The 12,599-nt window shown below is 40.4% G+C and overlaps 1 pseudogene; it reads left to right on the plus strand.

Moving 5' to 3' along the window:
• The first annotated feature begins 209 nt into the window (after nucleotides 1-209).
• The window catches only part of LOC104677320, a 50,301-nt pseudogene continuing 37,911 nt past the window's right edge, over nucleotides 210-12,599 (plus strand).

Raw genomic sequence — 12,599 nt, forward strand, 5'->3', positions numbered from 1 at the left:
GTAAAGTGATGTTGCAATAAGACAGAATTGAACATTAGTGATGTTGCATTTGAATAACTGGATACTAGCAAACTTTTCTAGTATATGAGCATAAAACATTTTAAGAAATACTGTAGTTTTATTAACTGAATTGAAAATGCTTAATTGATGTGATATATTCCAATTTTTAACCCTGATGAAAATTTTAGATTTGTAAAGTGAGCTAAACCATGACTCTAGTAGAAAAACCAAGAATAGAAAGTGCCATACTGCTAAGGAGATTCAGATTTCTGAGGATTTCAAGGCTGTGTTCTAAAGAGTTGGACAGGCTAGAAGGTGGGCTCCAGGCACATGGGAGGCATTCTCATACAGTGTTAAATCCACATATCAGAGTTAAAGGTAAAAGTTTACCCTTTATTTCTTATATACTAATTTAAAATGTTTTATGTAGGCAATATATGTAATGCAAGAAGTCATATAACAAAAATAGGCATAAATGAAATGAGAACTGAATAGTTATAAAAATAAGTTAGAAATCTTGAAAATGAAAACAATAGACTTATGAAAATGGAAATCTTAAGAACTAGGAAAGAGTCTAGGATAGAGAGATACCAGTGAATTAGAGGACTGCATTCAAGAATTCACTCATAGAATACAGAGACAGAGATTTAAAAAACATAAAAGAAATGAATTGGAAATTATGAGGCTCCAAAATATTACCAATAGGTGTTACAGAAGAAAAGGAAGGAGCAGAGAAGCAATGTGTGAAGAGATAACTAAGAATATTCTTAAACTGAGGAAAAGCAAGAGTCAGGTTGAATGTACGCTTTGATTGTCAAAGATGTACAAATAAAAACAGATCTACTCCTGGATATTTTCTAATATAACTGCTGAACATCAAGCTTAAAAGAAAAATCTTAAAATCAACTAGAGAGAAAAGACAGATCACTTAAAAAGAAACACTAATTAGAATGAAAGAAGACTTTGGAATACTGCAACAGATGTCAGCAATCATATAATAATAAAAGAAAAAACACCAGAAAAAGTATAAAAGTATGACATTATGTTCCTAAAGCATAACTTTCAAATATATAAATCAAAAACTGAAATTAAACACAGATGGTGAGAAATCCACCTATAGGAGGATATTGATTATAGTACTATTTATGATATTAAAAGCTTGAAAACAAAGAAAATGTACATCATTAAGGTAATGATTTAAAACATGATTATATCCATAGCATGGGATATTATTCATTCATTGAAAGATTGCATGTGCATTTGTATATGATTATGTGAGCATAAAGAAACTTAGGGAAAAATACATACCAAATTACTTAAGACTTGCGGTGAGACAGTGATGGGCACAGAAACAGTGAAGGAGATGGGAAAATGTTCAAAATTTTAATAACTACAGAAAAAAATAATTTTGATTAAAGGCATTTATCTACAACTCTTCAAAATAAGGAAGCAAGAAGGAACACAGGTTGGTGAAGGGAACCCAAAGTGGGACACAAAAAAGAGGATCTTTTTGTTTGTTTGTCTTTGTTTTTGTTTTTTGAGACAGAATCTCACTCTGTTGTCCCAAGCTGGAGTGCAGTGGGGCAATCTTGGTTCACTGCAACCTCCGCCTCCCAGGCTCAAGCGATTCTCCCACCTCACCCTCCCGAGTAGATACAACAGGACTACAGGCACACACCATCATGCCTGGCTAATTTTTGTATTTTTAATAGAGACAGGGTTTTGCCATGTTGACCAGACCGGTCTGGAACTCCTGACCTCAACTGATCCGACCACCTCGGCCTCCCAAAGTGCTGGGATTACAGGCATGAGCCACCATGCCTGGCTGGATCTTTTGTTATATCCACACTAAGGGGACAGAAGGGACTATCTAGCCCTTAGGCAGACAAATAGACATAATTTACCTAATGTGTTGGATAGCCACACTTTGCCACACTTTCCTGTGTAGAATGCTTATGTTTTCATTTCTTCCAGTTATTATGTGTGTGTCCTTATTATGCATTTCTGCTTAAAAATATATCTTGCTATATGTTGATCAAGAAATTAGGGGAAAGCCACCAAATAATTCCATTTTATGCTATCTGGTTTTTGAAAAAATAAAAACCAAAGATTTTTCCAAATGAAAATTTCATTCATAATTCAAATTTTCTATAATAGAATTTTAGGATTTAGGTATAATCTCAATAATACCTCATAATAAGTCTGAGTGCTTTTCGCTTCTGTGTAAAATGCTTTTAAATACTTTGCACATCTTATTTTCATTCATTTAACATGGTAAGCACATTAAAGGGGAAAAAAAATTCCCCTTCTTGGATCATTAATGAACCTTGACTTTCTGGTCTGTAAACTTTAGAGTGTCACAGGACATTATTATGAAATAGCCTGGATTATTGCCAAGTTAGTTTTGGGTTGGCGTCTGTGGCATATTGAAATGAAAGAGTAGGCCTTCTTTTAAAATGTGGAAATTGGGCCGGGCGCGGTGGCTCAAGCCTGTAATCCCAGCACTTTGGGAGGCCGAGACGGGCGGATCACGAAGTCAGGAGATCGAGACCATCCTGGCTAACACGGTGGAACCCCGTCTCTACTAAAAATACAAAAACTAGCCGGGCGAGGTGGCGGGTGCCTGTAGTCCCAGCTACTCGGGAGGCTGAGGCAGGAGAATGGTGTGAACCCGGGAGGCGGAGCTTGCAGTGAGCTGAGATCTGGCCACTGCATTCCAGTCCGGGCGACAGAGCGAGACTCCGCCTCAAATAAATAAATAAATAAATAAATAAATAAATAAATAAATTAATAAATAAATAAAATGTGGAAATTGTTCCCAAGAATTGGTGAAAACTCCCTACCTATTCTACCTATAAATTTGAATGGGAAAGCTATACAGAAAATAATAATTTCCAGGGTTTTATAATACTAAAAAGAAGTAAAAGGAAAAACAAAAACAAAACAAAAAAATTGTGTAGTATTCATCAGTTTTGTGAAAGATAGCTGTCAATCTTCATGAAAATGAAAACAGAATGAACTATGGTTTGAATCTTCTTGGCTATGGGTATAACACCTGTAAAGCAGAAACCAAATGCAGGCAAAATTCATTAGAATGAGAATACCCAAGAAACAATTTTAGCAGTTTCTATCCACTTTTCCTAGGTCTAGGGACTTAAAAAAAAAAAAAAAAAAAAAAAAAACTATGCCTTTATTTGGATAAACTTCAAAAATACACAAAAGTAGAAAAAACTATTCAAAGAACCCCCATATATCTATCACCCAGCTATAAGGATCATCAACTCACAAGCAATCTTGTTTCGTATGTGCCCCACTCACTTCATACTTTTCCCCCACTGGATTATTTTGAAGCAAATTCAAACATTGTTTTATTTATAAATATTTTAATATCTGTCTCTAAAACATAAGGATTCATTCATTTCGGGAATTTTTTTTTTTTTTGGGGGGGTAAGAGAACTTTTTTTATTATTATACTTTAAGTTCTAGGGTACATGTGCATAACGTGCAGGTTTGTTACATATGTATACTTGTGCCATGTTGGTGTGCTGCACCCATCAACTCGTCAGCACCCATCAACTCGTCATTTACATCAGGTATAACTCCCAATGCAATCCCTTCCCCCTCCCCCCTCCACATGATAGGCCCCAGTGTGTGATGTTCCCCTTCCCGAGACCAGGTGATCTCATTGTTCAGTTCCCACCTATGAGTGAGAACATGCGGTGTTTGGTTTTCTCTTCTTGTGATAGTTTGCTAAGAATGATGGTTTCCAGCTGCATCCATGTCCCTACAAAGGACGCAAACTCATCCTTTTTTATGGCTGCATAGTATTCCATGGTGTATATGTGCCACATTTTCTTAATCCAGCCGGTCACAGATGGACATTTGGGTTGATTCCAAGTCTTTGCTATTGTGAATAGTGCCGCAATAAACATACGTGTGCATGTGTCTTTATAGCAGCATGATTTATGCTCCTTTGGGTATATACCCAGTAATGGGATGGCTGGGTCATATGGTACATCTAGTTCTAGATCCTTGAGGAATCGCCATACTGTTTTCCATAATGGTTGAACTAGTTTACAATCCCACCAACAGTGTAAAAGTGTTCCTATTTCTCGACATCCTCCCCAGCACCTGTTGTTTCCTGACTTTTTAATGATTGCCATTGTAACTGGTGTGAGATGGTATCTCATTGTGGTTTTGATTTGCATTTCTCTGATGGCAAGTGATGATGAGCATTTTTTCATGTGTCTGTTGGCTGTATGAATGTCTTCTTTTGAGAAATGTCTGTTCATATCCTTTGCCCACTTTTTGATGGGGTTGTTTGTTTTTTTCTTGTAAATTTGTTTGAGTTCTTTGTAGGTTCTGGATATTAGCCCTTTGTCAGATGAGTAGATTGCAAAAATTTTCTCCCATTCTGTAGGTTGCCTGTTCACTCTCATGGTAGTTACTTTTGCTGTGCAGAAGCTCTTTAGTTTAATTAGATCCCATTTGTCAATTCTGGCTTTTGCTGCCGTTGCTTTTGGTGTTTTAGACATGAAGTCCTTGCCCATGCCTATGTCCTGAATGGTACTACCTAGGTTTTCTTCTAGGGTTTTTATGGTATTAGGTCTAACATTTAAGTCTCTAATCCATCTTGAATTAATTTTCATATAAGGAGTAAGGAAAGGATCCAGTTTCAGCTTTCTACTTATGGCTAGCCAAATTTCCCAGCACCATTTATTAAATAGGGAATCCTTTCCCCATTTCTTGTTTCTCTCAGGTTTGTCAAAGATCAGATGGCTGTAGATGTGTGGTATTATTTCTGAGGACTCTGTTCTGTTCCATTGGTCTATAGCTCTGTTTTGGTACCAGTACCATGCTGTTTTGGTTACTGTAGCCTTGTAGTATAGTTTGAAGTCAGGTAGCGTGATGCCTCCAGCTTTGTTCTTTTGACTTAGGATTGTCTTGGCAATGCAGGCTCTTTTTTGGTTCCATATGAACTTTAAAGCAGTTTTTTCCAATTCTGTGAAGAAACTCATTGGTAGCTTGATGGGGATGGCACTGGATCTATAAATAACCTTGGGCAGTATGGCCATTTTCACGATATTGATTCTTCCTATCCATGAGCATGATATGTTCTTCCATTTGTTTGTGTCGTCTTTTATTTCACTGAGTAGTGGTTTGTAGTTCTCCTTGAAGAGGTCCTTGACATCCCTTGTAAGTTGGATTCCTAGGTATTTTATTCTCTTTGAAGCAATTGTGAATGGAAGTTCCTTCATGATTTGGCTTTCTGTTTGTCTGTTACTGGTGTATAAGAATGCTTGTGATTTTTGCACATTAATTTTGTATCCTGAGACTTTGCTGAAGTTGCTTATCAGCTTAAGGAGCTTTTGGGCTGAGACGATGGGGTTTTCTAAATATACAATCATGTCATCTGCAAACAGGGACAATTTGACTTCTTCTTTTCCTAACTGAATACCCTTGATTTCTTTCTCTTGCCTGATTGCCCTAGCCAGAACTTCCAACACTATGTTGAATAGGAGTGGTGAGAGAGGGCATCCCTGCTTGTGCCAGTTTTCAAAGGGAATTTTTCCAGTTTTTGCCCATTCAGTATGATATTGGCTGTGGGTTTGTCATAAATAGCTCTTATTATTTTGAGGTACATTCCATCAATACCGAATTTATTGAGCGTTTTTAGCATGAAGGGCTGTTGAATTTTGTCAAAAGCCTTTTCTGCATCTATTGAGATAATCATGTGGTTCTTGTCTTTGGTTCTGTTTATATGCTGGATTACGTTTATTGATTTGCAAATGTTGATCCAGCCTTGCATCCCAGGGATGAAGCCCACTTGATCATGGTGGATAAGCTTTTTGATGTGCTGCTGAATCCGGTTTGCCAGTATTTTATTGAGGATTTTTGTATCGATGTTCATCAGGGATTTTGGTCTAAAATTTCCTTTTTTGTTGTGTCTCTGCCAGGCTTTGGTATCAGGATGATGTTGGCCTCATAAAATGAGTTAGGGAGGATTCCCTCTTTTTCTATTGATTGGAATAGTTTCAGAAGGAATGGTACCAGCTCCTCCTTGTACCTCTGGTAGAATTCAGCTGTGAATCCATCTGGTCCTGGACTTTTTTTGGTTCGTAGGCTATTAATTATTGCCTCAATTTCAGAGCCTGCTATTGGTCTATTCAGGGATTCAACTTCTTCCTGGTTTAGTCTTGGAAGAGTGTAAATATCCAGGAAATTATCCATTTCTTCTAGAATTTCTAGTTGATTTGTGTAGAGGTGTTTATAGTATTCTCTGACGGTAGTTTCTATTTCTGTGGGGTCCATGGTGATATCCCCTTTATCATTTTTTATTGTGTCTATTTGATTCTTCTCTCTTTTCTTCTTTATTAGCCTTGCTAGCAGTCTGTCAATTTTGTTGATCTTTTCAAAAAACCAACTCCTGGATTCATTGATTTTTTGGAGGGTTTTTTGTGTCTCTATCTCCTTCAGTTCTGCTCTGATCTTAGTTATTTCTTGCCTTCTGCTAGCTTTTGAATGTGTTTGCTCTTGCTTCTCTAGTTCTTTTAATTGTGATGTTAGGGTGTCAATTTTAGATCTTTCCAGCTTTCTCTTGTGGGCATTTAGTGCTATAAATTTCCCTCTACACACCGCTTTAAAAGTGTCCCAGAGATTCTGGTATGTTGTATCTTTGTTCTCATTGGTTTCAAAGAACATCTTTATTTCTGCCTTCATTTCGTCATGTACCCAGTAGTCATTCAGGAGCAGGTTGTTCAGTTTCCATGTAGTTGAGCGGTTTTGATTGAGTTTCTTAATCCTGAGTTCTAGTTTGATTGCAGTGTGGTCTGAGAGACAGTTTGTTACAATTTCTGTTTTTGTACATTTGCTGAGGAGTGCTTTACTTCCAATTATGTGGTCAATTTTGGAATAAGTGTGATGTGGTGCTGAGAAGAATGTATATTCTGTTGATTTGGGGTGGAGAGTTCTATAGATGTCTATTAGGTCTGCTTGCTGCAGAGATGAGTTCAATTCCTGGATATCCTTGTTAACTTTCTGTCTTGTTGATCTGTCTAATGTTGACAGTGGGGTGTTGAAGTCTCCCATTATTATTGTATGGGAGTCTAAGTCTCTTTGTAAGTCTCTGAGGACTTGCTTTATGAATCTAGGTGCTCCTGTATTGGGTGCATATATATTTAGGATAGTTAGCTCTTCCTGTTGAATTGATCCCTTTACCATTATGTAATGGCCTTCTTTGTCTCTTTTGATCTTTGATGGTTTAAAGTCTGTTTTATCAGAGACTAGGATTGCAACCCCTGCTTTTTTTTTTGTTCTCCATTTGCTTGGTAGATCTTCCTCCATCCCTTTATTTTGAGCCTATGTATGTCTCTGCATGTGAGATGGGTCTCCTGAATACAGCAGACTGATGGGTCTTGACTCTTTATCCAGTTTGCCAGTCTGTGTCTTTTAAATGGGAGCATTTAGTCCATTTACATTTAAGATTAATATTGTTATGTGTGAACTTGATCCTGCCATTATGATATTAACTGGTTATTTTGCTTGTTAGTTGATGCAGTTTCTTCCTAGCCTCGATGGTCTTTACATTTTGGCATGTTTTTGCAATGGCTGGTACCGGTTGTTCCTTTCCATGTTTAGTGCTTCCTTCAGGGTCTCTTGTAAGGCAGGCCTGGTGGTGACAAAATCTCTAAGCATTTGCTTATCTGTAAAGGATTTTATTTCTCCTTCACTTATGAAACTGAGTTTGGCTGGATATGAAATTCTGGGTTAAAATTCTTTTCTTTAAGAACGTTGAATATCGGCCCCCACTCTCTTCTGGCTTGTAGAGTTTCTGCTGAGAGATCTGCTGTTAGTCTGATGGGCTTTCCTTTGTGGGTAACCCGACCTTTCTCTCTGGCTGCCCTTAAGATTTTTTCCTTCATTTCAACTTTGGTGAATCTGGCAATTATGTGTCTTGGAGTTGCTCCTCTCAAGGAGTATCTTTGTGGTGTTGTTCTCTGTATTTCCTGAATTTGAATGTTGGTCTGCCCTACTAGGTTGGGGAATTTCTCCTGGATGATATCCTGAAGAGTGTTTTCCAACTTGGTTCCATGTTCCCCCTCACTTTCAGGCACCCCAATCAGACGTAGATTTGGTCTTTTTACATAATCCCATACTTCTTGCAGGCTTTGTTCATTTCTTTTTCTTCTTTTTTCTTTTGGTTTCTCTTCTCGCTTCATTTCATTCATTTGATCCTCAATCGCTGATACTCTTTCTTCCAGTTGATCAAGTCGGTTACTGAAGCTTGTGGATTTGTCATGTATTTCTCATGTCATGGTTTTCATCTCTGTCATTTCGTTTATGACCTTCTCTGCATTAATTATTCTAGCTATCAATTCTTCCACTCTTTTTTCAAGATTTTTAGTTTCTTTGCACTGGGTACGTAATTCCTCCTTTAGCTCTGAGAAGTTTGATGGACTGAAGCCTTCTTCTCTCATCTCGTCAAAGTCATTCTCCGTCCAGCTTTGATCCATTGCTGGCGATGAGCTGCGCTCCTTTGCAGGAGGAGATGTGCTCTTATTTTTTGAATTTCCAGCTTTTCTGCCCTGCTTTTTCCCCATCTTTGTGGTTTTATCTGCCTTTGGTCTTTGATGATGGTGACGTACTGATGGGGTTTTGGTGTAGGTGTCCTTCCTGTTTGATAGTTTTCCTTCTAACAGTCAGGACTCTCAGCTGTAGGTCTGTTGGAGATTGCTTGAGGTCCACTCCAGACCCTGTTTGCCTGGGTGTCAGCAGCAGAGGCTGCAGAAGATAGAATATTGCTGAACAGCGAGTGTACCTGTCTGATTCTTACTTTGGAAGCTTCCTCTCAGGGGTGTACTCCACCGTGTGAGGTGTGGGGTGTCAGTCTGCCCCTAGTGGGGGATGTCTCCCAGTTAGGCTACTCGGGGTCACGGACCCACTTGAGCAGACAGTCTGTCCCTTCTCAGATCTCAACCTCCGTGTTGGGAGATCCACTGCTCTCTTCAAAGCTGTCAGACAGAGCCGTTTGCGTCTGCACAGGCCTCTGCTGCTTCCCCTTTTGTTGTTTAGCTGTGCCCTGTCCCCAGAGGTGGAGTCTACAGAGACAGGCAGGTTTCCTTGAGGTGCTGTGAGCTCCACCCAGTTCAAGCTTCCCAGCGGCTTTGTTTACCTACTTAAGCCTCAGCAATGGCGGGCACCCCTCCCCCAGCCTCACTGCTGCCTTGCGGATAGATCGCTGCAGACTGCTGTGTTAGCAGTGAGGGAGGCTCCGTGGGCGTGGGACCCTCCCGGGCAGGTGTGGGATATATTCTCCTGGTGTGCCTGTTTGCTTAAAGCGCGCTATTGGGGTGGGAGTTACCCGATTTTCCAGGTGTTGTGTGTCTCAGTTCCCCTGGCTAGGAAAAGGGATTCCCTTCCCCCTTGCGCTTCTCAGGTGAGACGATGCCTCTCCCTGCTTCAGCTCTCGCTGGTCAGGCTGCAGCAGCTGACCAGCACCGATTGTCCGGCACTCCCTAGTGAGATGACCCCAGTACCTCAGTTGAAAATGCAGAAATCACCGGTCTTCTGTGTCGCTCGCGCTGGGAGTTGGAGACTGGAGCTGTTCCTATTCGGCCATCTTGCTCCACCCCCTCCATTTTGGGAATTTTAATATCTGAATTTGTAGGAGAGTCTTAGACTTTTCCATGTGGTTTCAAGGCAAAGGAAGTACTCTGCAAGGAGAAGGCAGTATCTTTGTGTACTACAATGGATGCCCAGCATGGTTGCTATTCTTCTTTTGTAGGGATTAAGTGCAATTCCCTATTTTACGATTACACAAACCTCAGTGTTTCTAGCAGCTCTTTCTAACCTCATCTCTTTCTGTTACCTCCTTGGCCTTATTCTTTCATTTCAATAACCTGTCACTACTAAAACGTCAGGAAAATTATAAGCTATATTAACAGAAAAGAGTGTGCAGATTTCAGAAAGTGTATTTTCACCATAATTTACCCAATTAGTTGCTTCATTTCTGAGCACCAAATTTAAGTGATGCTACAAAGAACTAGGTGCTATACGAAAGAAGGAAACCAGGATTGTTTGTTGGTTAATTTTACGTGTCAACTTGACTGGACTAAGAGATGCCCAGTTAGCTGGTAAAACGTTATTCCTGGGTGTGCCCATGAGTGATTAGCGCTTGACTTAGTAGACTGAGTAAAGAAGATCTGCCCTTACCAATGTGGTCAAGGATTATCCAATCCACTGAGGACTCTAAAATAACAAGAACTGACTTGTTTTGCCCAGTTATATGTATACCAGGATTCTAGATTGAATACTAAGCCAGAAAAAATGTGACTTTTGTTGTTATTGTTGTTTTGCAATAAAGAATATTATTATGAAAATTGATGAAATTACACAAAGTTTTAGATTAAACAGTAGTATTATATCAACGTCAATTGTTTTTGATAATTATACTGATTTTGATCATTGCACTGTGATTAGGTAAGAAAATATTATTGTTAATAGGACACTGAAGGATTTAACATTAAAATAGCATTATGGAGAAGGCAGAGCAAGACAGCCAAATAGAATCCTCTAGTGATCACCCACTCCCCAACAGGAACGCCAAGTTGAACAGCTATCCACACAAGAAAGCACCTCTATAAGAACCAAATATCAGGTGAGCAATCACTGTACCTAGTTTTAATATCTTAATCAAAGAAAGAAGCACTGAAGAGCATAGGATAAACAGTCTTGAATTGCCAACACCACCCCTTCCCTATACCCCAGCAGTGGCTGCATGGTGTGGAGAAAGAATCTATGTGCTTGGGAGAGGGAGAATGCAGTGACTGTGGGATTTTGCATTGGAACTCAGTGCTGCCCTGTAACAGTGGAAAGCAATACAGGCAGAATTCAGCCCACACCCACAAATGCGACATTTAGACCAGCCCTAGCCAGAGGGGAACTGTGCACCCCAGTGGCCGAAACCTGAGTTCTGGCTAGCCTCATCACTGCAAGCTAAAGTACTCTGGGGTCCTAAATAAATTTGGAAGGCAGTCTAGGCCACAAGAACTGCAATTTCTGGGCAAGTCCTGGTGCTGTGCTGGGATAGGAGCCAGTGGACTTGAGGTGAATGCAACCTAGAGACACACCACCTGGGGGCAGCCAAGGGAATGAGCTAGCTCCTAGGTGACATTTCTAGACATATCTTGGGCCACAAGTGAACCCACTGCCTTTAAGGAAAGAACCCAGCGTTGGCAGGATTTATTACCTGCTGAGAAAAGAGTCTTTCCACCTTGAATAGACATCAGCAGTAGCCAGGCAATTCACCATAGGACTTGAGTGAGACCCAGCACCCTGCTGGCTTCAGTTATGACCCAGTACATTCTCAGCTGTGGTGGCCACAGGGAGAGACTCCTTCTGCTTTAGGAAAGGAGTGGGAAAGTTAAAAAGGACTTTGTCTTGCCACTTTGGTGCTGCTCAGCTGCAGTAAAATAAAGCACTAAACAGAGTCCTGAAGTCCCCGATTCCAGGCCTTAGCTCCTGGATGCATTTCTAGACCCACTCTGGGCCAGAAAGGAACGCACTTCCCTGAAGAGAGAGACTCGGGGCCTGCAGGATTTATGACAAGCTGACTGAAGAGCCCTGGGGCATTGAATAAGCATCAACGGTAGCCAGGCAGTATTCAACATGGGCCTAGGGCACTGATGGCCATAGGGAGAGACTCCTTCCGCTTGAGAAAAAGAGAGGGAAGAATATGAAACATTTTATCTTGCAACTTGAGTACCAGTTCAACCACAGTTCAATAAAGAACCAAGTAGATCCCTAAAGTTCCTGACTCGGTGCCAGCTCCCAGACAGCATTCCTGGGTCAGAAGGAAACCCACCAATCTGAAGGGAAAGATACAAGTCTGATAGGATTCGCTACCTGCTGACATAGGCCTTAGGCCTTGAAATCATATCAAAGGTAGCCAGGTAATGGTCATCACAGTCTTTGGGAGAGGCACAGTACTGTGCTGGCTTAAGGTCTGACCCAGAGTAGTCCCAGTGGTAGTAGCCAAAGGGGTGTTTGTGCCACCCCTCCCCCAACTCCAGGAAGTTCAGTGTGGAGAAAGAGATTGTTTATTTGGGGTAAAAGAAGGGAAGATCACAAGAGACTGTGCCTGGTAATACAGGGATTCTCCCAGGACTTACCCAAGACCACCAAGGCAGTAACTTTACCAGTCTGCAAGAGTCACAGTGTTACTGGGCTTTGGGTGCCTCCTAATACAGATACAGCTACAGTGATCAAACACTTATATCACAGCACTCAATTCCCTTTGAATAATTGAAAAGTCTTCTCAAGAAGGACAGGTTACAAGCAAGCCCAGACTGTGAAGATTACAGTAAATACCTAACTCTTCAATTCTCAGTCTTCAGTGAACATCCACAAGCATCAAGACCATCCAAGAAAGCACAACTTCACCAAACAAACCAAATAAGGCACCAGTGACCAACCCCAGAATGACAGAGATATTTGACCTTTCAGACGGGGAATTCAAAATAGTTCTTTTGATGGCACTCGATTAATTCAAGAAAACACAGAGAAGGAATTCAGAATCCTATTGAGTATATTTAACAAAA

This window comes from Rhinopithecus roxellana, chromosome 6, assembly GCF_007565055.1.
Source record: "Rhinopithecus roxellana isolate Shanxi Qingling chromosome 6, ASM756505v1, whole genome shotgun sequence".
In the NCBI taxonomy this organism is placed as follows: domain Eukaryota; kingdom Metazoa; phylum Chordata; class Mammalia; order Primates; family Cercopithecidae; genus Rhinopithecus; species Rhinopithecus roxellana.